Source organism: Pongo abelii, chromosome 2 (genome assembly GCF_028885655.2).
Source record: "Pongo abelii isolate AG06213 chromosome 2, NHGRI_mPonAbe1-v2.0_pri, whole genome shotgun sequence".
In the NCBI taxonomy this organism is placed as follows: Eukaryota; Metazoa; Chordata; class Mammalia; order Primates; family Hominidae; genus Pongo; species Pongo abelii.
Genome location: NC_085928.1, coordinates 187,153,578 through 187,180,181, shown reverse-complemented (window position 1 = coordinate 187,180,181; position 26,604 = coordinate 187,153,578). Strand labels below are relative to the sequence as shown.

Below are 26,604 nucleotides of genomic sequence, written 5' to 3'. Positions count from 1 at the left end.
CCTGCCTCAGTCTCCCGAGTAGCTGGGATTACAGGCATGTGCCACCACACCTGGCTAATTTTGTATTTTGAGTAGAGATGGGGTTTCTCCATATTGGTCAGGTGTGTCTTGAACACCTGACCTCAGGTGATCTGCTCGCCTCAGCCTTCCAAAGTGCTGGGATTACAGGCGTGAGCCACCGCGCCTGGATTTTATAAGGTATCAGTATTTGCTTGAATGTGATTGTATAATAGTTTTTTGTTAAGGCTTTTGAACCACAGTTATTCACTCAGTGGGCTTCAAAATGGTGTTTGCTACATGCCAGCATTGTTAGAACTAGGGATCCAGGGACAGGTAAGACATGATCATTGGGACGGTGGCTCATGCCTGCAATCCCAGCACTTTGAGAGGCTGAGGCGGGTGGATAGCTTGAGCTCAGGAGTTTGAGACCAGCTTGGGCAACATGGCAAGACCTCGTCTCAACAAAAAATACAAAAACTAGCTGGGCATGGTGGTGCATGCCTGTATTCCCAGGTACTTGGTGGGCAGAGGTAGGAAGATTGCTTGAGCTGGGGAAGTGGAGACTGCAGTGAGTGACACAGTGAGACCCTGTCTCGAAACAACAACAACAAAAACCATTGATCTCAAGGACTTCAGAATGTAAATGTGAGAAAGACCTTTTTCCCCCACCCGATTCTATTTCATTGAGTGCCTATTACGCTCCAGGCACTGTGCCACGTCAACAGGAAATAAGAGCCAGGTAAGCATAGTACAGGCTGTTTTTAGGAGCACATGGGAAGGTTATTAACCCAGTGTTGGGCCAGGTGAAGTGTAGAGCAAATCTTGAAAGATTTGCTAGATACGGGGTTGTGGAGGGGTGGGGGAAGAAGGACATTCCAAAAAGAGGAATATTAGTGGAAAGACCGCCAGGGATAGTAATTTATGAGTTAGATCTAGAGGTGAGTGTTTGTGTGTGGGACGGTTGGTGTGGGAGTTGGAGGTAGTGATGACAGGATCCCAGGTCATGAGAGGCTTGTGGATAAGCCAAAGCTTTGGAAAGTTGAGGGACCTAGTGAAGGAATTTGAGTGGGACTGCAGTGTAATCGGAAAATCCTGGGAGCACCTTGGAGAATGCATTGGGATTCAGGAGGCTATTGTCATGATAGAGGTGAGAAGTGAAAGTCTTAACTAGGAACAGTGGAACAGTGGAATAGTGGTTCGCAGACTTGCATCAGAATCACCTGGAGGGCTTGTTAAAACACAGACTGCTCAACCCTGCCCACCAGTTTCTGATTCAGCAGGTCCTAGGCTAGGACCTGAGAATGTGCATTTTCAGCAGTTTCTCAGGTGATGCTGATACTGCTGATCAATAAGGAGTATTTTAGAGCCACTGGGGGGGATAAAGGGAGTGAATTAGGCGGAAGGATTTAAGTAAGTGGTCATTGTGGATCTCTTCATCTCCTGATCTTTTTGTTGGCAGTGCTCCTGCACTTTTGGTCTTCATCTCATTTACATCTTTTGGAGCTGCTGACTGTTTTGACCAGTGAAGAAAGAGTGAGGGATTAGTGTTTGGAAACAGTTATATGGGTATGTGTGCAGTTTGTCTTGTGTATTACCTTTGGAAAAGTTGTACCACTCCACTACTGGAAGTCTTTGTCATTTCTCTGTTAAGCTTCAGTTATAACAGTGGTTTTGTAGTAGCATTGCCTGAATATACATGTAGTGCATAGTTCACAAAATGTTCTAATATGGTAGCATTATTTTGAATAGTTTCTTATTCCGTGTATCTTCCCTGATCATGCTTTTCTTAGCTTTGACTCCTTAGTGTCTTCCTGGAACCCTTGTGATAGTAACTGAAATGTAAATCTGATTGTTTTTATAACTGTGAATCTTAACATAATGAAATAGTGCTTTTTAAAAAGCAGAGATAATTGTAAAATTCAAAGATTTATCCACTTTTGTGGCTGCAAGGTGATTATAACTCATTTCTCCTTTAGGCTAATTATTACAAAAGGTATAAATTCTAGATTTAAAATCTAAAGAAATTGGTATCCATGGAATTTGGTCTTCACTGATGTTGGAACATATTGAAGTGATAAATTCCCACTTTATCACTATTGATTAATGAACAACATTAAGAAAAAATAAAATGTAGTTACTATTACCACCTTAACAACTGAGTTTTCATTTTTGTAAATATGTGGAGTTTTCATTTTTGTAAATATGTGGTCAAGCTTTAGGGATTCAAGAATCCTAAAATAATAAGAAAAAAAAGTTAATCACTTAGTCTAAGATGACTGACTAGAGGGTAGTTGGATTGGTAAGGCAAAGACAGGGGTTAGTCAACATTTGTTCCCCCTCTCCAAATCTGTATTTTCCTATTATGGAAAACCATAAAATGGCTAAAGATTTCAATGAAGTGAATACTTTAAATAATTGTAAATCAAATAATGCAGCTTTTAGGTTTAATAAGTAAATGTAATTCAGAAATGATTGAATTTTTATTTTAACACTTATTTTGTAAAGTATATGTTTATTGTATCATTAAATGTACACAAGTTTGTAGAGAGAGAAAAGTTCAGTATGTTCATTATGTTCACATCCTTTCATGAACACCAAGTGAAGCAGTAACAACTGATTGTGAAATATGTTGTATTTGGAGCCTTTAGAAAATGGTTCGTGGCCGGACGTGGTAGCTCACGCCTGTAAACCCAGCACTTTGGGAGGCCCAGGTGGGTGGATCACCTCAGGTCAGGAGTTCAAGCCTGGCTAATATGGTGAAACCCCGCCTCTACTAAAAATAAAAAAATTAGCTGGGTGTGGTGTCGGGTGCCTGTAATCCCAGCTACTCAGAAGGCTGAGGCAGGAGAATCGCTTGAACGCGGGAGGCGGAGGTTGCAGTGAGCCGAGATTGCACCACTGCACTCCAGTCTGGGCAACAAGAGCAAAACTCCGTTTCAAAAAAAAAAAAAAAAAAGGTTTATTTCCGTGTTTTCTTCCATGTTGATTCTTTTTAACTTGAAGTAGTAATGTATTTCTTAGAATTTTGTGTACCTAAACACTTTAATTAGAAAAGGATTCATAAGTTATTTTTAATTTACCTGTGACAGAATCCTAGTTTCTGTTATATAACATGGCCTAATTTATGTTGTTTATATATTTATCTCCTTACATGGAAGAATTTAGCTTAACTGAAAAGATGCTGAAAGTTTTTGGTTGTTTCCCATTTATTATTTGAAAGTCCAGAGTAGTAATTATAAAACTTGTATTGGAGTTTTTGTCCTATAGCAACACTTTTTTAAGATACTTATTTTTTGTTGTTATTTTTTTTGAAACGGTGTTTCGCTCTTGTTGCCCAGGCTGTAGTGCAATGGCATGATCTCGGCTCACTGCAACCTCCACCTCCCGTGTTCAAGAGTCTCAGCCTCCTGAGTAGCTAGCTGGGATTACAGGCATACACCACCACACCTGGCTAATTTTTGTATTTTTAGTAGAGATGGGGTTTTTCCATGTTGGTCAGGCTGGTCTCGAACTCCCAACTTTAGGTGATCCTCCTGCCTTGACCTCCCAAAGTGCTGGGATTACAGGCATGAACCACTGCGCCCGGCCTAAGAGTCTTAATTTTTAAAGAGCAGTTTTAGGCTCACAATAAAATTGAGAGAAAGACACAGAGGTTTCCCATACCCTCTGCCTCATGTCCCCAGTTATCAACATCCTGCACCAGAGTGGTACATTGGTTACAGTTGATGAACCTAAGTTGACATCATTATCACCCAAAGTCCATAGTTTACATTAGGGTTCACTCTTGGTGTTGTACGTTCTGCGTGTTTGACCAAATGTATAATGACGTTTGCATCTTGCCTTATAATGAGAGGATTTTCACTGCCCTAAACATTTTTTGTGCTTCACCTATTCATCCCTTCCCCCACTTCCTGGCAACTTTCTGGCTGCCTCCATAATTTTGCCTTTTCCAGAATGCCATATAACTGGAATCACGTAGTATGTAGCCTTTTTAGATTGACTTCTTTCATGAAGTAATATGTATTTAAGATTCCTCCATGTCCTTTCATGGTTTGATAGCTCATTTCTTTTTAGTGTAGAATAATATTCCATTGTCTGCATGTACCAAGTTTATTTATCAACTTTGACCTACTGAAGGGCGTCTTGATTACTTCCAAGTTTTGGCAGTTATGGATAAAGCTATTATAAACATCCACGTACCAGTTTTTGTGTGGACATAAGATTTAAACTTGTTGGGTAGATACCAAGGAAATGTTTGCTAGATCATATGGTAAGAGTATGTTTAGTTTTAGTAAGAAAGTGTTAAACTGTCTTCCAAAGTGGCTATACCATTTTGCAATTGCACCAACAATGAATGAGAGTCCTCTTGCTCCACATCTTCACCAGCATTTGGTGTTTTCAGTGTTCCATGTTTTGACCATTCTAATAGGTGTGTAGTGGTATTTCATTATTGTTTAAATTTGCAATCCCCTGATGGTGTATGTAGTAAGTCCATTCTCACACTGCTATAGAGAACAGCCCAAAACTGGGTAATTTATATAGAAAAGAGGTTTAGTTGACTCACAGTTCTGAATGGCTGGGGAGGCCTCAGGAAACTTACAATCATGGCAGAAGGGGAAGCAGGCACTTCTAACATGGCAGCAAGCAAGAGAGTGTGAAGGAAGAGAAGGAGGAAGAGCCCCATATAAAACCATCAGATTTCGTGAGAACTCACTATTATCAGAACAGTATGGGGGAAGCTGCCCCCATGATCCATTCACCTCCCATGAGGCCCTTCCCTCAGCACCTGGGGATTACAAGATGAGATTTGAATGGGAACACAAAGCCAAACCATATCAGTATATGATGTGGAACATCTTTTCACATGCATATTTACATTACGTATATGTTCTTTGAATAAGGTCTCTGTTTAATATTCTTGGCCTATTTTAAAAATAGGGTTGTATGTTTCCCTTTTGGTGAGTTTTTAATATATTTTTCCTTTATTGTATTTTATTTATCTCATTATTATTGTTGTTGTTATTATTTTTAGAGATGGGAGTTTCATCATCTTGCCCAAGCTGGTGTCAAACTCCTGAGCTCAGCCGATCCACCTGCCTTGGCCTCCCAAAGTGCTGGGATTACAGGTGTGACCCACTGTGCCTGGCCTGTGATCCATTTTTTTGGACAGGGTGTGGCTCTGTTGCCCAGGCTGGAGTGCAGTGAGGTTATCTTGGCTTCCTGCAACCTCCGCCTCCCAGGCTCAAGCAATCCTCCCGCCTCAGCCTCCTGAGTAGGTGGGTCTACAGGGGCATACCACCATGTCCAGCTAATTTTTTGTAGAGATATGCTTTTGCCATGTTGCCTAGGCTGGTCTTGAACTCCTGGCCTCAAGTGATCCTCTTACTCAGCCTCCCAAAGTGGTGGGATTACAGGTGTGAGCCACTGAACCTCTGTGATCTATTTTGAGTTAGTTTTTGTGAAGAGTGTGAGGGCTGAGTCTAGACTGGTTTTTTGCATGTGGATGTTTAGTTGTTCCAGCACTCTTTGTTGAATAGACTATCTTTGCTCCATTGTATTGTCTTTCTTACTTTGTCAGAGATCAGTTTTCTATGTACAGATGTATTCTGGGCTATTTTGTTCCACTGATCTGTTTGTTCTTTCACTAATACCATATTGTCTTGATAACTGTAGCTTTTTAGGAAGTCTTGAGGTCAAGTAGGGCAAATCCTTTCACTTTGTTCTCTCCTTCAAAAAAACTTCATATAAACTTAAGACTTAAGTTTGTTGATATCCACAAAATTTGCTGGAATTTTGATTGAGATTGTGTTGAATTTGTAGATCAAGTTGGGAAGAAATGACATCTTGACAGTATTGAGTCTTCTGTCCAAGGAAATGGAGTATTTCTCCATTTATTTAGTTCTTTGATGTATTTCATCAGACTTTCTTCATATAGATCTTATCCATATTGTTAGATTTGTGCCTAAGTAATATAAATGGTTTTGTGTTTTTCACTTCAAATTGGAAAGCGATTGACTTTTGTATATTAACCTTGTATCCTGCAAGCTTACTGTAATTGCTTATTAGTTCCTGGAGTTTTTTTTGTCAGTTCTTTCAGATTTTCTGTGTAGACAATCATGTCATCTGTGAACAAAGATAGTTTTATTTCTTCCTTCCCATTCTGTACCTTTTCTTATTGTGTTAGCTAGAACACATAACAGATTTTTAGATATGAAAAAGAAGGAAGGCATTAAGGTTAACTAACATGTTGTACTATCATACATTTATTTGACACGGTAAAGAAAAGAATTAAAAAAACTTCAACAAACTTGAAAATATGTTTAAAAATATTTTAAAGTAAATATACAATTTTTCCTACAATGCTGTAAAGTATTTGAATTTTTAGGGATACCATAGTCTTGTAGTTCGTAATCTCTATTCAGCCCAGCTCCAGAAGATGTGAAAAATGTCATTGAAATTTTGATAGAGATTTCATTGACTCTGCAGATAACTTTGGGTAGTATGGACATTTTAACAATATTCTTTCAGTTCGTGAACATGAGACATCTTTCCATTTATTTGTATAATCTTTTTCAACTTGTTTCTTCAAAAACTTAGAAGTAGGCTGGGCGCAGTGGCTCACGCCTATAATCCCAGCACTTTGGAAGGCCGAGGCAGGTGGATCATGAGGTTAGGAGTTTGAGACCAGCCTGGCCAAGATGGGGAAACCCCGTCTCTACTAAAAATACAAAAATTAGCCAGGTGTGGTGGCAGGCGCTTGTAATCCCAGCTACTCGGGAGGCTGAGGCAGGAGAATCGCTTGAACCCGGGAGATGGAGGTTGTAGTGAGCCAACATTGCGCTGCTGCACTCCAGCCTGGGTGACAGGCAAGACTCCATCTCAAAAAAAAAAAAAAAAAAAAGTAACTGAAAATAGGGAGTGATGTGTAAATTAAGCCATTCTAAGTTTTAACAATTTAGGGGCCATTTGAAGGTCTTTGCAGGAGGGAATACTCCGATAGCAAACATTGTGGTAGTTGTAAACATGAACAGTTTTTAATGTCAAGTCAGGGAGTCCTAACCAAGCCACAATAATGAATTTTACTCAGCTCTGGAACAAGAATTTTGAAATGTTATGTTAGTTGTTTTACGGTATGTTGCTGAGCGTATGCATGTGCACGGTTGGTGTTAAGAAGGGCGTATAATCTGCTGGGCTTTCTCTATTGTTGATTGTTGCTAATAATTCTCTGGTTGAAGAAAAATATTTCCTTTTCAGGAACATATTGGGAATATATTTGAGGTGAGTAAAGGTATATGTATTTTTTTGTGCTTGGGCAAGAAGTACTGAGTTTTTACTGTTTAATTGTAATAACATAAATGTAAACTATTGATACATTTTGCGTATTTATGTGTATACCTATGTGTATAGAAAGTGATACATATGAGTTGAAGCTGATTACTGCTTCAGAAAAGATTTGTTGGCTAGGTAATATACTCACGTTGTTCAAAATTCATAAGTATTCTCTCCCCTACCCCTAGCCACCAATTTACTTTCCTAGAGCTAACCACTGTCATCAGTTTTCTTTGTATCCTTCCAGATATTTTATATATATAAAAGTAATTAAGTGTATACTTTACACCCTCTCCCCAGTATTGTTTTAAATACAAATATTAGGGTACTAGTCACTTTGATGTGTTGTGCTGTTTTTACCTTATATATTTTACATCTTCTCACATCTACACAAAGAGCTTTCTTTTTTTTTTTTTTTTTTTTTTTTTTATCAGACAGAGTTTTTGCTCTTGTTGCCCAGGCTGGATGGTAATGGCATGATCTTGGCTCACTGCAGCCTCCACCTCCTGGTTTCATGTGATTCTCCTGCCTCAGCCTCCCGAGTAGCTGGGATTACAGGTGCCCGCCACCATGCCTGGCTAATTTTTTTGTATTTTGAGTAGAGACGGGATTTCCTCATGTTGGCAGGGCTGGTCTCGAACTCCTGGCCTCCAGTGATCCGCCCACCTTGGCCTCCCAAAGTGCTGGGATTACAAGTGTGAGCCACCGCGCCCAGCCTCTTTTTTTTCTTTTAAATGGCTGCAAGACATTTTACTGTATTGGTACTCCATAGTTTAACCGGTCCCTTCATTGATGGATATTCAGGTTGTCTCAGTCTGTGGCTGTGGCAATGATGAGTGAATAACCTTGGTACATAGATCATTCCCTATGCATAAAAGGATATCTGTATGATAAATAAATAATTGGAATTGCTGGGTCAAAGGATATGTGCATTTGTAAATAATCAGGGTAGTGACTGCCAGACTGACTTCACAGAGGCTTGTACTGGTTTACATTCCTGCTCTCAGTGTGTCTCTGCCCACGTTCTTGCCAACATAGTGTTACCAAATGTTTTTGCTCTTTGATAATCTGCTAGTGAAGATATTACTTTAGTGTCTTTCTAATTTCCTTTTTATTTTGAATAAGATCGAGCATCTTTTTATATTTTTAAGTTATTTCTTCTTAGCGGACTGTTTTATTTTGGGCTCTTCCATTTTTTATTGTGCTGTAATTTACATAAGGCAAAGTATACAGTTGTAGATGTATAACTCAGTAAACCTTCTTTTAGTTGAGGTATGATTTACTTTCAATAAAATGAACAGATGTTAAGTGTACTGTTTTGATGAGTTTTAACAGCTCATGTAAAACTGACCATGTAACCCACCCCAGTCAAGATTTAGAAAATTTCCTCAGGCCCCATTTTGTTTTTCCTTCTCTCCATCTTAGGCAATCCGTTTTCTAATTTCTGTTACCATAAATTAGTTGTGCCTATGATTTTTTAAAATTAAAACATATTATCCACCCTTGTAACTACCAACAAAATTGAGACATGGAACATTTCATGCCTTCCAGCAGGCAGGCTCCCTTGTCCGTTCTTCCAGTCAGTATCTTGCCCACCAAAGGGAAACCGCTGTATTGACCTGTGTTCACTAGAGACTGGTCATGTAAATCTGTGCTTCATCATTTATTATATCAAGCAGTAGTTTCTTTTTCATTGATATACACGCACAAGTGTAATACTACTACTATTTTACTCTTTGGACAGATATGTGGAGTTTTCAACATTGGGCTATTCTGAATAAAACTGCTGTGAACATTCTAAAGCACTTAACGTCTTTTTGGTGTATTAGAAATGAAATTGATGATAGGATGTAGGCATATGTTTAACTTTAGAAACTGCTATAACCATTCCTCAAAGTGGTTGTGCCAGTCTGCTCTTTCACTAGCAATGTTTGTGAGTTCTAGTTGCTCTGTGTTTTTGTCAACACTTAATATTTGTTAGTTCTTTTTTAGTTTCAGCTATTTGAGTGGGAGTGTGTGGTATCTCATTGTGGTTATAATTAGAATTTCCTTGGTGACAAATGATGTTGAGAATATTTTCATGTGCTTATTGTTGATACATGATTCTTAACTGGGTGATGGGTCTTAGATTTTTTTTTTTTCTTTTTGAGGTGGAGTCTCACTGTGTCACCCAAGCTGGAGTTCAGTGGCATGATCTTGGCTCACTGCAATCTCAGCCTCCCAGGTTCAAGTGATCCTCCTGCATCAGCCTCCCGAGTAGCTGGGATTACAGGCACCCACTGTCATGCCTGGCTAATTGTTTTTTTTTTTGCAGAGATGGGGTTTCACCAAGTTGGCCAGGCTGGTCTCCAACTCCTGACCTCAGGTGATCCACCCGCTTCAGCCTCCCAAAGTGCTAGGATTACAGGCGTGAGCCACCGCGCCTGGCCAATTACTGCCTTTTATGTAGGGTTTGCCATTCTTATTGCTGAGTTCAGAATCTTTTACTTGCATTTGATTCACTGAAAAGTGGAATTAACCTAACTAGCTCATAAGGTAAATAAAAATGTGAGATGTGTGTAGGAAATAACCTGTTTGCTGACTGCTTGTAGAAGTCTTTTCTTTAGTCAGGGTTTTGGAGAAAAGAGAACTTAAGGGGCGGCATGTAGACTAGCTAAAAGAAACACATGGAAAAGCAAGGAGTCAAGGACTGGCACGGGTATCTAAGATAATAGGCAAAACAGTCAGAGAAACAGGAAAACAAATTAGACTATAACAAATGGAAAATTATGGTGTTAAGCATTTACCAAATTTCCAAAATGGAAACACAGCAAACCTAGGTGTGTTTGTGTACATTTGTGTATCTAAGATTAACTGGCTTTGTTTTAGTACTTGATATAAATTTTTTTACTTTCTAGAGAATGTTTTAGATCTTTATTATTATTTTTTTTTGAGGCAGAGTTTCACTCTGTCACCCAGGCTCGAGTGCAGTGGCGTGATCTCGGCTTACTACAAGCTCCGTCCTCTGGGCTCAAGCAGTCCTCGCACCTCAGCCTCCCAAGGAGCTGGGACCTCAGGTATGCACTACCATGCTTGGCTAATTTTTGTATTTTTAGTAGCGATGTGGTGTCACCGTGTTGGCCAGGCTGGTCTTGATCCCCTGATCTCAGGTGATCCACCCTCCTCGGTCTCCCAAAGTGCGTGGATTATGGGTGTGAACCACCACGCCTGGGCTAGAATGTTTTAGCTCTTTATAAACATGTTTTATGATTTAGGACTGAGTTTCAAATAATAAAAAATAATTGAGAGCTTGATGAAAAAGAATTCATTGGAAAGTAATATATCCTGGAATTGGAAGCAGAATGGGAACTGTGGACTCAGTGAAGATTGTTCTGGACATTATTTGATTCTTCTTTCTCGCTGCCAACTGGATTACTTTTTTTTTTTTTTTTTTTGAGACAGAGTCTCGCTCTGTCGCCCAGACTAGAGTGCAGTGGCGCGATCTCGGCTCACTGCAAGCTCCGCCTCCCGGGTTCGTGCCATTCTCCTGCCTTGGCCTCCTGAATAGCTGGGACTACAGGCGCCCGTTGGATGACTTTTTTCTTTTCCTACCTGATTTTTGCACACTGACATATCTTTAGTGCTTCAAAGGGGTGCTATAAATTTGGTGCTTATTTTAAGAAAGAAGAGAGAATGGATATAAAAACTCATGCTGCTGAAAATGTGATGAGAATTTTGTGTCTTGGTTTTTCAAGTAGTTATTTTGATCAAGCTTGTCATTTATATGTGTATAAATTATATATATTGACTTTTCTATAGTATTTTAAATAAATCATACAGTTCTCACAACAGCATTGAATGTGCTTTATTTTAAAATAGAGGGCCCTTATTTTATAAAATGTATACTCTAGTTGTGCTGTAAGTGGTAATTTACTTACCATTTTTAAGGTAATCTTTTTAGCATTAGAGAATTGATACAATTTCAAGTAGCTACTTCTTTCACTATTGGAAGTGAGCTATTTACTTTACTCAGCAGCAGGAGAATCAGCCTCAGCTTTTTAAACCTGTGGTAGAAACTGATTTCTCTCTTTTTTTTACCCATTGAGAAAATCCAACTGAGTTCCACATAAGTAAAAACTGTCTTTACCACTGCAGGAATTAAAAATAAAAAATTCTTCTTGTTCTTTTTACATTTTAGGAGAATTAAAACTTTTAATAGGGTTATCTCTACATTGAGGCTCTTTGAATGCTAATAATTTTAGAGACCATATTGTATTTATTATAGCTTAGTTTTGGAGGTGGGAAAATATGTCCATTTAGTGGCCTTAGTAGTTTAATGTGCCCTGCAGGATGGATGTTTCTCTTCTTAATTTATATTGTTTATAGAAGAATGATATGTGTTTAATATTACTTGAGGGGCTGGGGAGGTTAGGTTAATTTCTTGGGTTTATATAGCCTTAAGGCTGTTAGTAGTGTCCAATTTTCTTTAATCTAGAGGTGCTCAACCAGAATCTCTAAAGCGCCACAGATGATTTTCTAATCATATCTATATGCAGGTCTGTCAGCTGCTTAGCTCTTCCTGGTTACTGCTGCTGAAATGTCTCCTGGGAGCAACACCATAGCAACAGGATTTTCAGGGTCTAATATATAATATGAAATTTAGGAATATACCATAGGGATGAATGGCTCTTCGGTCAGTTGTAGTCTTGTTTTAAATTCCTATATTGGCCGGACGTGGTGGCTCACGCCGGTAATCCCAGCACATTGGGAGGCCGAGGCGGGCGGATCATGAGGTGTCAGGAGTTCGAGACTAGCCTGGCCAACATGGTGAAACCCCATGTCTACTAAAAATACAAAAATTAGCTGGGTATAGTGGTTCGCACCTGTAATCCCAGCCACTGGGGAGACTGAGGCAGGAGAATGGCTTGAATTGAACCCAGGAGGGTGGAGGTTACAGTGAGCCAAGATTGTGCCACTGCACTGTAGCCTGGGGGACAGAGCAAGACTGTCTTAAAGAAAAAAGAAAAAAGAAACAAATCTTATATTTACAGTGGAATTTGCAGCAGGTTTTTGTTTTGTTTTGTTTTGTTTTTTTACTTTTCATTTTTTAGAAATAATCTTATAAAATCTATCCAGTTCTCCATGTAGATTGTTCTGTTGAAAACTACCGTGGTTGGGACCTTAAGATATATGAGATAGCCTCACAGTTTTCCAACCTACCTATGAGCAAACCTATTAGCCTTGGGGGTGGGGGGAAACAACTAAAATAAAATACTTACAAGGATAGTATTTATGATCTTTAGACAAACTTCATTGAGGTATACTTTGCATATGATAAAATGCATTCATTTGAAGTGTATTTGAATAATATACAAATGTATATACCTGTGCAACTACCACAATTTAAGACAAAGATCATGTGTAAAACTGGAAAAGTTCCCTTGTTCCCAATTGCAGTTAGTCCCCTTTGGCACGCCCATCCCAGGAAACCGCTAATTTGCTTTCTAACACTGCAGGTTAGTTTTGCTTCTTGAGAAATTTCATATGTATGGAATTCCATTCCATTTTGTGGTAGGGAGAATAAAGATCCCTCTAAGACATCCATGCTCGAATTCCCAGAACCTGTGGGTATTTAACCTTCCATGGCAAAGGGATTTTACACATGTGATTAAGAGCCTTGATGCAGAGAGTGATGCCAAGGTAATCCTCATTTAAACCAACAAGGTCACCTGTAAGCCAGAGTGTTCTGAATTGAGTACAAATGTGCTATTTCTTTATGTTAAATTCAGAATTTTATAGTAGTATATACTGAATCATGCCAGCGAGTCTAATCTCATCATACAGATCTTAAAATCTGTAGTGAGAGTGCGATAGGACTAATGACTGCTGAAGAATGGTCAGATGCACACATTTCTTGGCTTGGAAGATGGAGGACGAGGCCCTGAGCCAAGGGAATGCTAGTGCCTCTAGAGTCTAGAAAGGTCAAAAGAAGCTAATCTCTTTTAGGAGCCTCCAGAGAGGATTTTTTTTTTGTTTTGTTTTTTGAGATAGAGTCTCATTCTGTCACTCAGGCTGGAGTACAGTGACACAATCACAGATCACTCCAGCTTTGACCTCATGGGCTCAAGCCGTCCTCTTGCCTCAGCCTCCCAAAGTGGGATTACAGGTGTGAGACACTGCGCCTGGCCCAGAAAGGGATGATTACACCTGTTTACACCTTCAGTTTAGGCCAATGAGACCTGTGTGAGACTTGTAACTTACAGAACTACAAATTAACAAATTTGTGTTGTTTTAAGCTACTAGGTTTGTGGTAATTCATCATCTAGCAAGAGTAGAAAGTAATACATACACTGTGTATTTTGTGCTTGACTCCTCCCTCCTTGAATTGTCATTTTGTTGTGTGGATGTAGCACAATTTTTTGTCCATTCCCAGTTGATGGATATTTGTGTTGCTTCCAGCTTTGAGCTATATTCTAGTGTATAGTAGTATATAGAAACTAGTGTCTCCTTGTGTTTTAGTTTTTACTTTTGAGGACATTCATACATCTTTTTGTGAACTGTTCAGATATTTTGCTCCTTTGAAAATTTGGGTCATATGTCCTCATGTAATTGTTGTGGCATTCTTTTTTATATTCCAGATACAAGTGTTTTGTCAGAATTATATTATACAAATGTATGTGTGTGTATATATATATAAAAATGTGTGTGTATATATATATGTATATGTGTGTGTATATATATGTATATGTGTATTTTTTTTTTTTTTAAGATGGAGTCTCATTCTGTCCCTAGGCTGCAATGGCGTGATCTTGGCTCACTGCAGCCTCTGCCTCCCGGGTTCAAGGGATTCTCCTGCCTCAGCCTCCCGGGTAGCTGGGATTTACAGGCGCCGCCACTATACCTGGCTAATTTTTGTGTTTTTAGTAGAGACAGGGGTTTTGCCATGTTGGCAAGGCTGGTCTCAAACTCCTGACCTCAGGTGATCTGCCCTTCTTGGCCTCCCAAAGTGCTTGGATTACAGGCGTGAGCCACCATGCCTGGCCGGAATTACATAGATTTCTTTTTCAATACATGTCTTGATTTTTCATTCCTTTCATGCCTTTTTTTTTTTTTTTTGGTAGAGTAGAAGTTATAGATTTTCATGAATTCTGGGTTTTTTTTTTTTTTTTATTTAAATGGTTTCTGCTTTTTTTGTTCTAAGAAAGTTTATCCTGTATTTCTATTTAGAAGTTTTAGAGTGTTAGCTTTTAGATTAAAAAATGGTTTATTTATTTATTTATTTTTTGAGACGGAGTTTCACTCTTGTTGCCCAGGCTGGAGCGCAGTGGTGCAATCTCGGCTCACCGCAACCTTCGCCTCCTGGGTTCAAGCGATTCTCCTGCCTCAGCCTCCCGAGTAGCTGGGATTACAGGCATGTGCCACCACGCCTGGCTAATTTTGTAATTTTAGTAGAGATGGGGTTTCTCCATGTTGGTCAGGCTGGTCTCGAACTTCTGACCTCAGGCAATCCGCCCTCTTCCCGGAGTGCACGAATTACAGGCATGAGCCACTGCACCTGGCCAAAACTGATTTAATTTTTGCATATGGTATGAGGTAAAAGTTGAAGTTCATTTTTTTTCCCATGTGACTATTCGGTTGTTTTTGTACCATTTCTTGGAAAAAAGAAAAAACTGTCTCCTTTTGGAAGTCCTTAGTATCCTTTAAGATCAGCTTTTCTTATATATTCACTTTATCTATAGACAATGACTATTTATTCTTTTAAATTCATACACCTTTTGTTTCCCAAATTAAATTTCTTTCATAGATACAGAACAATATAGATCAAAAAAATATTTTCTTGAGTCATTTTTGGTAATTCATGTCTTTCAAAGGAGTTTTATTTCTTAAATAATTTATTAGCTTAATATTCTTTCAATTAATGTGGAGTCTGTGGCTATGTTTTTTTGTTTTTCATAATTCACAATATAAATCTTGATCAGTGTAGTGAGAGGTATCAGTTTTATTGATTTGTTCAAAAGACAGTTTTGTTTCACTGCTCTTTCAGTATTGTGTGTTTGTTTTCTGTTGCATTGATATTAGTGATTTCTTTCTTAGTTTAATTTGCCCTTTTTCTAGCTTCTTAAACTTAGATCAGTGATCTCAAATTCGTTTTCTTTGTGAAACAGTGCACTTAAGGTGTTGCTTTAGCTGCATTTTACTATTTTTGGTATGCTCTTTTCTCATATACTTCAGAATGATTTTTAAGTTTCATTGTGATTTCTTCTTTGAGCCTTTGTTTATTTTAGGAATATGTTTATCTGATTTCAAATATTTGGTAACTTTGTATGGGACTTTTCTTTGTAGCCAGAGAAATACTCTGTGATTTAAATCTTTTAGATTTGCATCTGTTTTGTACTCTGCATGTGATCTCTTTTGTTAATGTTTTATTTGCACTTCAATATTTTGTATTATTTTTATTGGATGTTGTTTTCTGTAAATATGAGCCCAGTTTGTCAAGTGGTGTTTAGATCTTCTGTGTTATTAATTTTTAGATTTATTATTTACAGAGAGAAGGGTGTTAATCTCCAACTCTAAATATGATTTACCTATTTCTTTTTAAAAAGTTCTGTCGGCCGAGTGCGGTGGCTCATGCCTGTAATCTCAGCACTATGGGAGGCTGAGGCGGGCAGATCATGAGGTTAGGAGTTTGAGACCAGCCTGGCCAACATGGCGAAACCCCGTTTCTACTAAAAAAACAAAAATTAGCTGGGCATGGTGGCGGACGTCTGTAATCTCAGCTACTTGGGAAGCTGAGGCTGGAGAATCGCTTGAACCTGGGAGGTAGAAGTTGCAGTGAGCTGAGATTGTGCCATTGTACTCCAGCCTGGGCAACAAGAGCAAAACTCCTTCTTAAAAAAAAAAAAGTTTGTCAATTTCTAGATTACAGATTTCCAAATTAAGGTGTTAGCTACACACATTTAGAATTTTTATGTAATCTTGATGGATTAACCACTTTGTCATTGAGAAATGTTCCTCTTAGTCCTTGCTCTAGAGTACCTTGTTTGATATTAATGTATCAATAATCAGCTTATACTTAGAGCTTCCTTATGCTTAATTTTGTCATGAGATACATTTTCCATTTTTTATTTATCGTCTGTTTTCATAGTTAACATGGGATTCTTTTAAACAGGATATAGTTAGATTTTTGTTTGTTTTTAAATCCAGGCTGATAATGGGATTTAGATAATTTGCATTTAACATAATTATTAATGTGGTCGAATTTACACCACATTGATATTTGTTTTCTGTTTGTCTTATCTGTTCTTTTTTTTTCTTGGCACCTTGATTTAGTAATTTTTAGCACTCTGTATTATTTCTACTATTGTCTTATTAGCCACACTTCTTTGTTTATTTTAGTGGCTACCCTGCAGTTCACTTATTGCATACTTTTTTTTTTTTTGACATGGAGTTTTGCTCTTGTTGCCCAGGCTGGAGTGCAGTGGCACGATCTTGGCTCACTGCAACCTCCGCCTCCCGGGTTCAAGTGATTCTCCTGCCTCAGCCTCCTGAGTAGCTGGGATTACAGGCGCGTGCCACCACGCCCAGCTAATTTTTTTAGTAGGGGTTTCATCATGTTGGGCAGGCTGGTCTCAAACTCCTGACCTCAGGTGATCCACCCGCTCCGGTCTCCCAAAGTGCTGGGATTACGGGCGTGAGCCACCGCGCCTGGCCTTTATTGCATACTTTTTACAGTCTATGTTCAAGTAAAATTATTGCATTTCACATATAGTGTTAGATTTTTTATAATAGTATACATCTATTTCTCCCTTTTATGTACTATTTTTGCTGTACATTTTATATGCTGTAAACACTGGATATTATTTTTACTTTAAACAGTTAATTACTCATTTAGAGGAATTTTTGAAATGAAAAGTCTTATATGTGCATGCATATTTACTAGTTTGGGCACTCCACATGCCTTTGGGAAGATCGAGGTTTTCCACATGTATCTGCTGTTTTCTTTCTGCTGAATAACTTCCTTTAACACTTCTTCTAGTCAGGTCTCTTGGTGAGAAATTCTATCAACTTTTAGTTTGTCTGGTAGAGTCTTTGTTTCCCCCTTCATTTTCAAGGATATATTCACTGAGTGTAGAATTATGTGTTAATCTTTTTACTTGAGCACTTTATTTTATTTATTTTTTTGAGATACTATTTCACTTTGTTGCCCAGGCTAGAGTGCAGTGGTGCAATTTTGGCTCACTGCAACCTCCACCTCCCAGGCGATTCTTGTGCCTCAGCCTTCCCAATAGCTGGGATTACAGGTGCACGCCACCACGCCCAGCTAGTTTTTTTATTTTTAGTAGAGATGGAGTCTCACCATGTTCGTCAGGCTGTTCTCCAACTCCTGACCTCAAGTGATCCACAAACAGTGTGGTTCTGTTGGGTAGCACCAGCTTAATAGGAATGTGAGCCGGAATTGCAAAGATCTGAGCAGACTTTTAGGAAAGCTGTGTGGAAAATGGAAAAAGAGCAAAGGGAGATAGAAGCAATAATAAGGTAATTAGGGATAATCAAGAACAAAGTAAATGGGCTATCAAATTCTGAGATGGCTCTAAGAATGATGGTTAGAGAAATCTATATAGAAAATAAAGAAATAATATATAGAGATATATATAGAACCTAGGACCAACATGACTTGAGTAGTGAGGAAATAAAGATGACAGCTTTCTGCAAAAAGCTAAGAAAAAGGGTGGGGCGGCTGGGCACCATGGCTCATGCCTGTAATGCCAGCATTTTGGGAGGCCGAGGCGGGCAGATCACAAGGTCAGCAGTTCAAGACAAGCCTGGCCAAAATGGCAAAACCCCATCTCTACTAAAAATACAAAAATTAGCCGGGCGTGGTGGTGGGTGCCTGTAATCCCCGTTTAAACCCAGGAGGCGGAGGTTGCAGTAAGCTGAGATCACGCCATTGCACTCCAGCCTAGGCAACAATAGCAAGACTCTGTCGAAAAAAAAAAGGTGGGCCTTAAATTAGTCAAGTTCTTTTAAGTTGCTACTTAAAAGGTGGGCTCTGGGGAAATTAATGAGAAGATAGACCTGGGAGTGAAAAGTAAAAAGCATAATCTAAAGTGAATGTAGCAACTTAAAAGGTTCTGTGGACTGAAAAAGAAGGGTGACAGCTGTGAGCATCTTTTGGAAGAAGTTTTCAACATAGCCAGGCTGAATAATCTAAACTTCTAATTTGCTATAATCATAGTTAATTTATTTCTCATTCAGTCATACTGTTACCCATTTGAATCAACTTGGAACAAATTGTATTCAGTAGTAGTATTTAGGACAAAAGAGTACAGTTTCTTGCCCTTGTCCCCCAGGCTGGAGTGCGATGGCGCTATCTTGGCTCACTGCAACTTCTGCCTCCCAGGTTCAAGTGATTCTCCTGCCTCAGCCTCCCAAGTAGCTTGGATTACAGGTGCCTGCCACCACACCCGGCTGATTTTTGTATTTTTAGTAGAGAGAGGGTTTCACCATGGTGGCCAGGTTGGTCTCAAACTTCTGACCTCAGGTGATCTGCCGCCTTGGGCTGAGATTACAGGTGTGAGCCACTGTGCCCAGCTGGGAAAATTCTTTTTATCCTTGGGTAATGAAAAATTAGTCTGAGATTTCACAGTGGCTGAGACAGAGCATATGCCTCAGGTGTTCTGGAGTACAGCTGGTTTCACACTCAGCCTGTTTTTCATTTTATTGTGTAAACCAGTGGTCCCCAACCTTTTTGGCACCAGGGACCATTTTTATGGAAGACAGTTTTTCCACGGACAGAGGGTAGGGTGGTGGTTTCATCAGGCATTAGTTAGATTCTCATAAGGAGCGTACAGTCTAGGTCCCTCAAATGTGCAGTTCACAATAGGGTTCATGCTCCTGTGAGAATCTAATGCTGTAGCTGATCTGATAGGAGATGGAACTAAGGTGGTAATGCTGGCCTCACTGCCGTGGACTGGTACCCACAGCTGCAGCCGAGGGTTGGGGACACCTGGTGTAAACCATCACCAACTAAGAAAATAAAATGCAACTGTTTTTAATACTGCTTTTGATACACACTGGTAATGTTAGGCTATACTGAAACATAAATACTTGAAAAATCCTTCATAAGGAGAGGTGGTTCAATGTGAAAAATGTGTGGCTCTGAGAATCATAGATTTGGCTTTCTTCCCAGCTTTGCTTTTATATACCACTGTGACCCGTCACAAGTGACTCAACTTTCTCTTCACCACAGCGGTGCTATCTATAAAATAAAGGAGTTGAACAGCATGTTCAAAGTGTCTGATTCTGTGATTCTATGTGTTTTTATTATTACTAGCTTTTCTGAGCTACCTCAGAAACAAGTATATTACGTATAGTTATAGCCTTATTTGTAAGAAAGAATGTTTTAAGTTTTGAACAACTCACCTTCCAATGCAGTGAGGTCCGATCTCAGATTCTCACACGTTCCAGTTTGTGTCTTAATTTTTAAATGAAGGTAAAATAAAAAGCTTTGTGACTTTCTCCTTATTAATTAATACCTCACTCTATTACCTTCCAAGCTTACCTTAACTGGAATTATGTCAGCGTCCTTAGATAATTACTTTCTGTTAGAGCCTGCTCAGCTGCATGGCACCTAAACAGAGGCCTATACAGGACGTATTTTTCCACACACAAGGTCATTTTGGGAGTTGAGGTTAGTCAGGTGGAGCTGGGAATACTACCAAGAAATGGGAAGAAAAATTCTACAGCATTAAACTATGTGACATGGAAAAACAGTACCTGAATCTGAGGACTTCAGAGAGACATGATATTTTGCTTTGTTTTCCTAGGTAACTCAGTCTGTAGTTGCTGAAAGAGGAGGAAAGGATTGGACACTGGTCAGTTTTCAGTTTTAGTGACCTGATAGCTTTTGGTCTCTGGATTTGGCATGCACGAAGGCATCCATCCTGCTTGGAGCATTTCATAGCAGCTGCACATTCCTGTCGTGTGGCTTATTTTGCCGAGTTTTAAGGAATTGAGGACTCTGTACTCTGTTAAAATATCAACTTCTTTGACACCACACTGTTTGCTCCTCTGTTGTATTCTTGAGTACCATTCCATATGTCTCTCTAAGGCCAGTTTGTTAATTAAAAAAAATCTTCGTTACTACTGGGTTTTTCAGTTTCTGGGGAAGACAGATAATTAGGAGGGTACATTTGGCTCTTGGTTGACAACATCTTGATTGTTCTGAAAACAACCCTTTTTGACACTAAATTCTAGGTTGATACTCTTGTTTGGAATCAGATAAGAGAAAAAACGGGACTTTGTGGTTTAAATATTGAGTAAATTGTATAGTACGCTACATATGGCATGTTCTCAAAGTAGATAATCTGGGATGATAAATATATTAATACCCACTTTAAGATTTATTTAAATTGACATTTCCTTAGTTATATTAGAATAATTTTAGAGCAGAGGTCAGCACACTGTTTATGTAAAGGATTAAGGGTTAGATAGTAAATACTTTAGGCATGTACTGAAGTCTGCTCTTAGAAAGTAGCCATGGATAGTATGTAAATGAATGGGCACGGCTGTGTTCCAGTAACGTTTTATTTATGATACATTGAAGTTTGTATGATTTTCACAGTCGCGTTGTGTCCCCCCCGCCCAACCATTTAGAAATGTAAAAATTATTCTTAGCTTGTGGGCCATATGAAAGCAGGTGGGATTTGGCCCATGGGCTGTCATTTGTCAACTCCTGTTTCAGAGCAATGGTGATGAATTTTGTTTCAGTTGCGTGCTTGTACTATTTAAGTGATTAATTGTAGAATTAGTATAATACAAAATTAGTTAAAAAGCTTTAAAATCTAAGTGGCCTATTAGTAAATTAGCCATTTTAAACCCCAGTTTTCTTATATGTAAAATGAGAATAAATATTATAAAATATATTCTTCATTATAAACAACAGAACTTACCCTGGCTTCTGTATTCAGAGTAGGGAATATTAAATATTATTAAGAAATATTAGGTGGTTCACAGAGTCATTGGGGGAGTGCTAGAGATACAGATTTAAGTCCAAGCTTCTGGGAACATTGCCTGAAACCGTGCTGCAGAACTAGATTTGAGTAAGCCAGGGATACTGAACACTAAATACTAGACACTCAGTTTGATTGCAGATGCTACTGTTGTTGCCTCTGGTGCTGTTCCATTGACAGGTATTCTGCACTGTAATCACTGGGAAATGGCTAGTATTGGCTGTTGCCATCATCAAAAGCCAAATATGTCTGCCGTCTTGGGACTGAGCAAGAAATGGAAGCTCTGCTTATTGCTTACTTCTAAAGCAAAGTCTCCTGGAGTTGTTTTTTTTTTTTTGGAAGGAATTTTGTTCTTCGTTGTCCAGGCTGGAGTGCAATGGTGTGATCTTGGCTCACCACAACCTCTGCCTCCTGGGTTCAAGTGATTCTCCTGCCTCAGCCTCCCGAGTAGCAGGGATCACAGGCACGCGCCACCCCTCCCAGCTAATTTTGTATTTTTAGTAGAGACAGGGTTTCTCCATGTTTGCCAGGCTGGTCTCAAACTCCTGACCTCAGGTGATCCACCTGGCCTCCCAAAGTGCAGGAATTACAGGCGTGAGCCACCACACCCAGCCAATTTTTATTATTTTTATTTTTTTCTTGAGTCTTATTCTGTTGCTCAGGCTGGAGTGCGATCTCGGCTCACTGCAATCTCCACCTCCTGGGTTCACGTGATTCTCCTGCCTCAGCCTCCCGAGTAGCTTCGATTACAGGCACGTGGCACCATGCTCGGCTAATTTTTTGTATCTTTAGTAGAGACGGGGTTTCTCCATATTGGCCAGGCTGGTCTCGAACTCCTGACCTCGTTATCCACCCGCCTCAGCCTCCCAAAGTGCTGGGATTACAGGCGTGAGCCACCGCGCCTGATGGAGGTTTATTTTTGAGATCAAAGAGTATGCCATGTCTTTAGCCATAAGGGAAGCTGGGAATTTTAAATTCTAATTTCTAGTTTAGATAGTAAGTAGATTTCAGAACGTGGAAGTATCCGCAGATTAAAAAGTCTTTTCAAACTTGATAGATGTCCACAGCAGTAAATACTTAACTGTCCCCTATCAGCATGTATACCTCCTTTTGTACTTAAACTTCCAACATCCTTAACTAGCTGTCATCTAAAAAATCTACAATTTATAAAAAGTTTGTGTTCTATTCTAAATTGGTGAGTTGGTTATTTAGATCGTAAAATTGATTCTTCATTCAGAACAAAAAAATTATAAATAACGGACTTGTTTCCAAGGTAGCCAGAATAAGGTTGTTGACAAAAGCTAAGTGTCTGTTTCACAGAGATAACTTTCTTAATGGTGGAAAGATTCTGAGTGTTATCATATTGCTACCAGGTAGCTCTATGTCCCCTGTGAAATGTGGTACTGTTCGGTGTGGAGGTGAGAGGAACTCAAGAGTTAATTGTTGCTTATAGTAGATCACATTATTCAAAAACAGTTGCTTCCCTTCTTTACTGGCTTCTCCCTACAGGACCTCCTACTTGTGGGAGGAGTACTTCATTGTTCCTGTGGACATCAGGAATGGCCATGGAACTTGATTTGGCCACTGGAAGATGAGTAGAAGTGATTATTTGTCATGTCTAAGCTGAAACCTTATTAGGAGCCATTGCATGAATGATTTTTGCTTATTTTCCTCAGCCCCAAGAAAAACGGGCCAGATAAAGGCTATTTCTTTTGCTAGATTCCAGAATGAAGAAGATGCCTGTAGCCAACCCGTAGCTGACAACAAAAATGAGAAATACGTTTTGCGCTGTCTGTTGAACCCAAGACCCTTTCAGAGTTAAAACTAATTTAATAATCATAAGTACTTTCTTTCACTGTGTTGACATTTGCACTTTGGCTCAAAAGTGATGTTTTGGAAAACTTGCTGGTTAGGAAAAAAATCAGTGCAGTTTCTTCAAACTATGTTCTGCACCACTGTCATCACATATTTATAGTAAACGAAGTTTTCCTTGGTGGGGCATGGTGGCTCATCCCTGTAATCCCAGCGCTTTGAGAGGCTGAGGCAGGAGAATTGCTTGAGCACAGGAGTTTGAGACCAGCCTGGGCAACATAGGGAGACCTCGTCTCTATAAAAAAACCAAAAATGTTAGCTGGGCATGGTGGCGCATGCCTGTAGTCCCAGCTACTTAGGAGGCTGAGCTGGGGTGATCCCTTGAGTCCAGGAAGTTGAGGCTGCAGTGAGCCAAAATCACGCCATTGCACTCCAGGCTGGGTGATAGAGCAAGACTACCTCTCTTAAAAAAAAAAAGTCTTATGTCCTTGATGAAGCAGTAAAAAGTATTAATCTAAAAAAATCATGATCTGAATCTGAATCATTTTAATGGTCTTTGTGATGAAATGGGAAATGTTCATAAAATACTTATGAATGCAAAAGTATGATGGTTTCAGAGGGAAAACTCTTGGGCATTATTTGAGTTATGAGCAGAACCAGCCTTCTTTGATTTTCGCTTGAAACAGTGACTCACTATGGTGATTCTGACATGAGCATTTGAGAGGTATTTTCTCAAACAAAGTGAGCTTTTACTTTAAGGAAAACAACGGACGGTATTTGTTGCCAGTGATAAAATCTGAGATTTCACGTGATAGTTCGGGTTTTGGAAAATTATTAGATACTGTGAGCTTGATAGCTTCCTGTTATTTAGACTTTTTCTGATGATCCTGGTAAAAGTAGTAGTGAATACAATTTTTTTTTTCTTTTTTTTGAGACAGAGTCTCGCTCAGCTGCCCAGGCTGGAATGCAGTGGTGTGATCTTGGCTTACCACAACCTCCGCCTCTTGGGTTCGAGACCAGCCTGGCCAACATGGTGAAACCCCCATCTCTACTAAAAATACAAAAAATTACCTGGGCATGGTGATGGATGCCTGTAGTCCCAGCTACTCGGGAGCCTGAGGCAGGAGAATCACTTGAACCCGGGGAGGCAGAGGTTGCAGTGAGCTGAGATCGCACCATTGCACTCTAGCCTGGGCAGCAAGAGCAAAACTCCCATCTCAAAACAAACAAAACATATCATATGAAAGCCAGAAAACTGACTTAACCTGAGGCAGTATAGTGAAGATGTACTGCTGTACAAGCCAAATGAAAGCAAATTGCTTCTGAAATTCTGTTTGTAGAGGTAGAGAAACCTTTGCCAGAATGATAGCTGCATATCAGGTACTGAACTAAGCAGATCACATTTGAATACCAGCTCTTCCTTGTAGTCATTAAGATTAAAACACGGTCATCCTCTAAAAATATTTGTTTTCTATATTAGCCAGACAGTTGTATTAAGTAGGTACCTGCTAGGAATTGCAATCCTTGCATCTTTCAGTTCTTTGACAATTCTTTCAGGAATGCAAATTACTTTTGTTTGGAGGGAGAGCTCCTGGGATCTCCGTCAGACTTCCTAATAAAAACTACCCTGCAACTCCACCTGTCATGACATCAGTATGGGAATTTTGTCTGTTGGAAAACTAAGACTGCCCTTTGCAACTATATGTTCAACACCTGGAGAAGATAACCAATAAATTGGGAGGGTTAATCTACTCTGATAAATGGACTTTTGACCAAAACTTTATTGTTTGACCACTGTCATTCCTCTTTCTGACAAATGTGCCACAGTGGTGCTATCTGGGTCTTTTAGAGATTTAAGAGTTAGCTTTTATAGTCCCAGAAAGGTCTGGGTGTTTCACTTTTCAAGTGCATGGTTACCTTAATAAGTGGCTGTTGATCTTTGTGGAAAGCCAAGAGGGAAATCACAGTACTTGTGATGTAATTATAGAGCTTTGTCTAAAGGGTACCTTGCCTTACTTGCCTTCATTCTAGAGGGTCTGTGAACTTTGAGAGGCTGTTATTTTTCCTTCTTGGTGGCTTATGTCCCCCTTGGTCAGGTCTCTGTATTCCATACATATTTGTTTACCCAGGTTAGGAGTTAGCAGACTTTTTCTGTAGGGGGCCAGATATACAGTCACTGAAAAAAACAATGCAGTGCTGCCATTGTAGTGCTAAAGCAGCCATAAATAGTACATAAATGAGCTTTTCTGTTCCATTAAAACTTTATTTACTAAAACACAGTGGGTCAGATTTGCCTCCGGTTGTAGTTTTCATACCTCTGGTGTAGATCACATAGGATTATAGTGGAATGTCTTTATGTTACGGTTTTAGGGACTTTCCAAGGTTCCTGCAGACAAACCAGTTTGATAACCACTAGGTTCCTGTTCGTTAAGCTTGCCTGGTACCACTTGAAGTTATAATTAAACGGTCAACAAAATCAGATTGTGCATTTGAGTTTTGGTTTTAAAGCTTTAGAGCAGGGGTTGGCAAACTGCAGTCTGCAGGCCAAATGTGGCCAGCCTGTTTTTTTGCGATCCACAAGTTAAAAATATTTTCCATAATTTAAAATAATTGAATAAAGAAGATCAAAAAAAGAATGATATTATTTTGTGACAAGTTAAAAATTACATGAAATTCAAATTTTCGTGTATAAAGTTTTATTGGAATACAGCCACATTGATTAATTTATGTATAGGTTATGGCTGCTTTCTTTTTCTTTTTTTGAGACGGAGTCTCCCTCTGTCGCCCAGGCTGGAGTGCAGTGGAGCAATCTAGGCTCACTGCAAGCTCCGCCTCCTGGGTTCATGCCGTTCTCCTGCCTCAGCCTCCGAGTAGCTGGAACTACAGGCACCCGCCACCACTCCCAGATAATTTTTTTTTTTTTTTTTTAAGTAGAGATGGGGTTTCACTGTCCTAGCCAGGATGGTCTCGATCTCCTGACCTCATGATCCACCCACCTTGGCCTCCCAAAGTGCTGGGATTACAGGCGTGAGCCACCACGCCCGGCCAGGTTATGGCTGCTTTCACTTCACAACTACACAGTTGAGTAGTTGCAACAGAGACCTTTGGCCTTGGAAGAATTACTATCTGGCCCTTTACAGGAAAACGTTTTCTAACGGCTTAAAAGGATGGAGAACGATTCTTTAATGTTGTACTTAGTAACTGCCTCTTTCTTTGTCAGTGCCATGAGTCAAAAATTTATGCTGTGAATATGTCACTTTGTGTTTTTTTTTTTTTGAGACGGAGTTTCGCTCTTGTTTCCCAGGCTGGAGTGTGGTGGTGTGATCTCGGCTCATTCCAACCTCTGCCTCCCGGGTTCAAGCGATTTTCGTGCCCCAGCCTCCTGAGTAGCTGGGATTACAGGCATATACCACGATGCCCTGCTAATTTTGTATTTTTAGTAGAGACGGGGTTTCTCCATGTTGGTTGGGCT

At 39.5% G+C, this 26,604-nt stretch overlaps 1 protein-coding gene across 8 annotated transcripts in view; it reads left to right on the top strand.

The window, feature by feature from the left end:
• The window catches only part of TBL1XR1 (TBL1X/Y related 1), a 177,677-nt gene that overhangs the window by 25,819 nt on the left and 125,254 nt on the right, over positions 1-26,604 (top strand). For 2 of the 8 annotated variants that reach the window (XM_054553017.2, XM_054553014.2), the window contains exon 1: positions 10,268-10,385. The exons of 5 other annotated variants lie outside the window; for them this stretch is intronic. The gene's annotated coding sequence lies outside the window, so the exon portion shown is untranslated. Of the gene's footprint in view, positions 1-10,263; positions 10,386-26,604 lie in introns of those variants that run through there. One more of the 8 variants, XM_054553016.2, reaches the window with a different exon arrangement.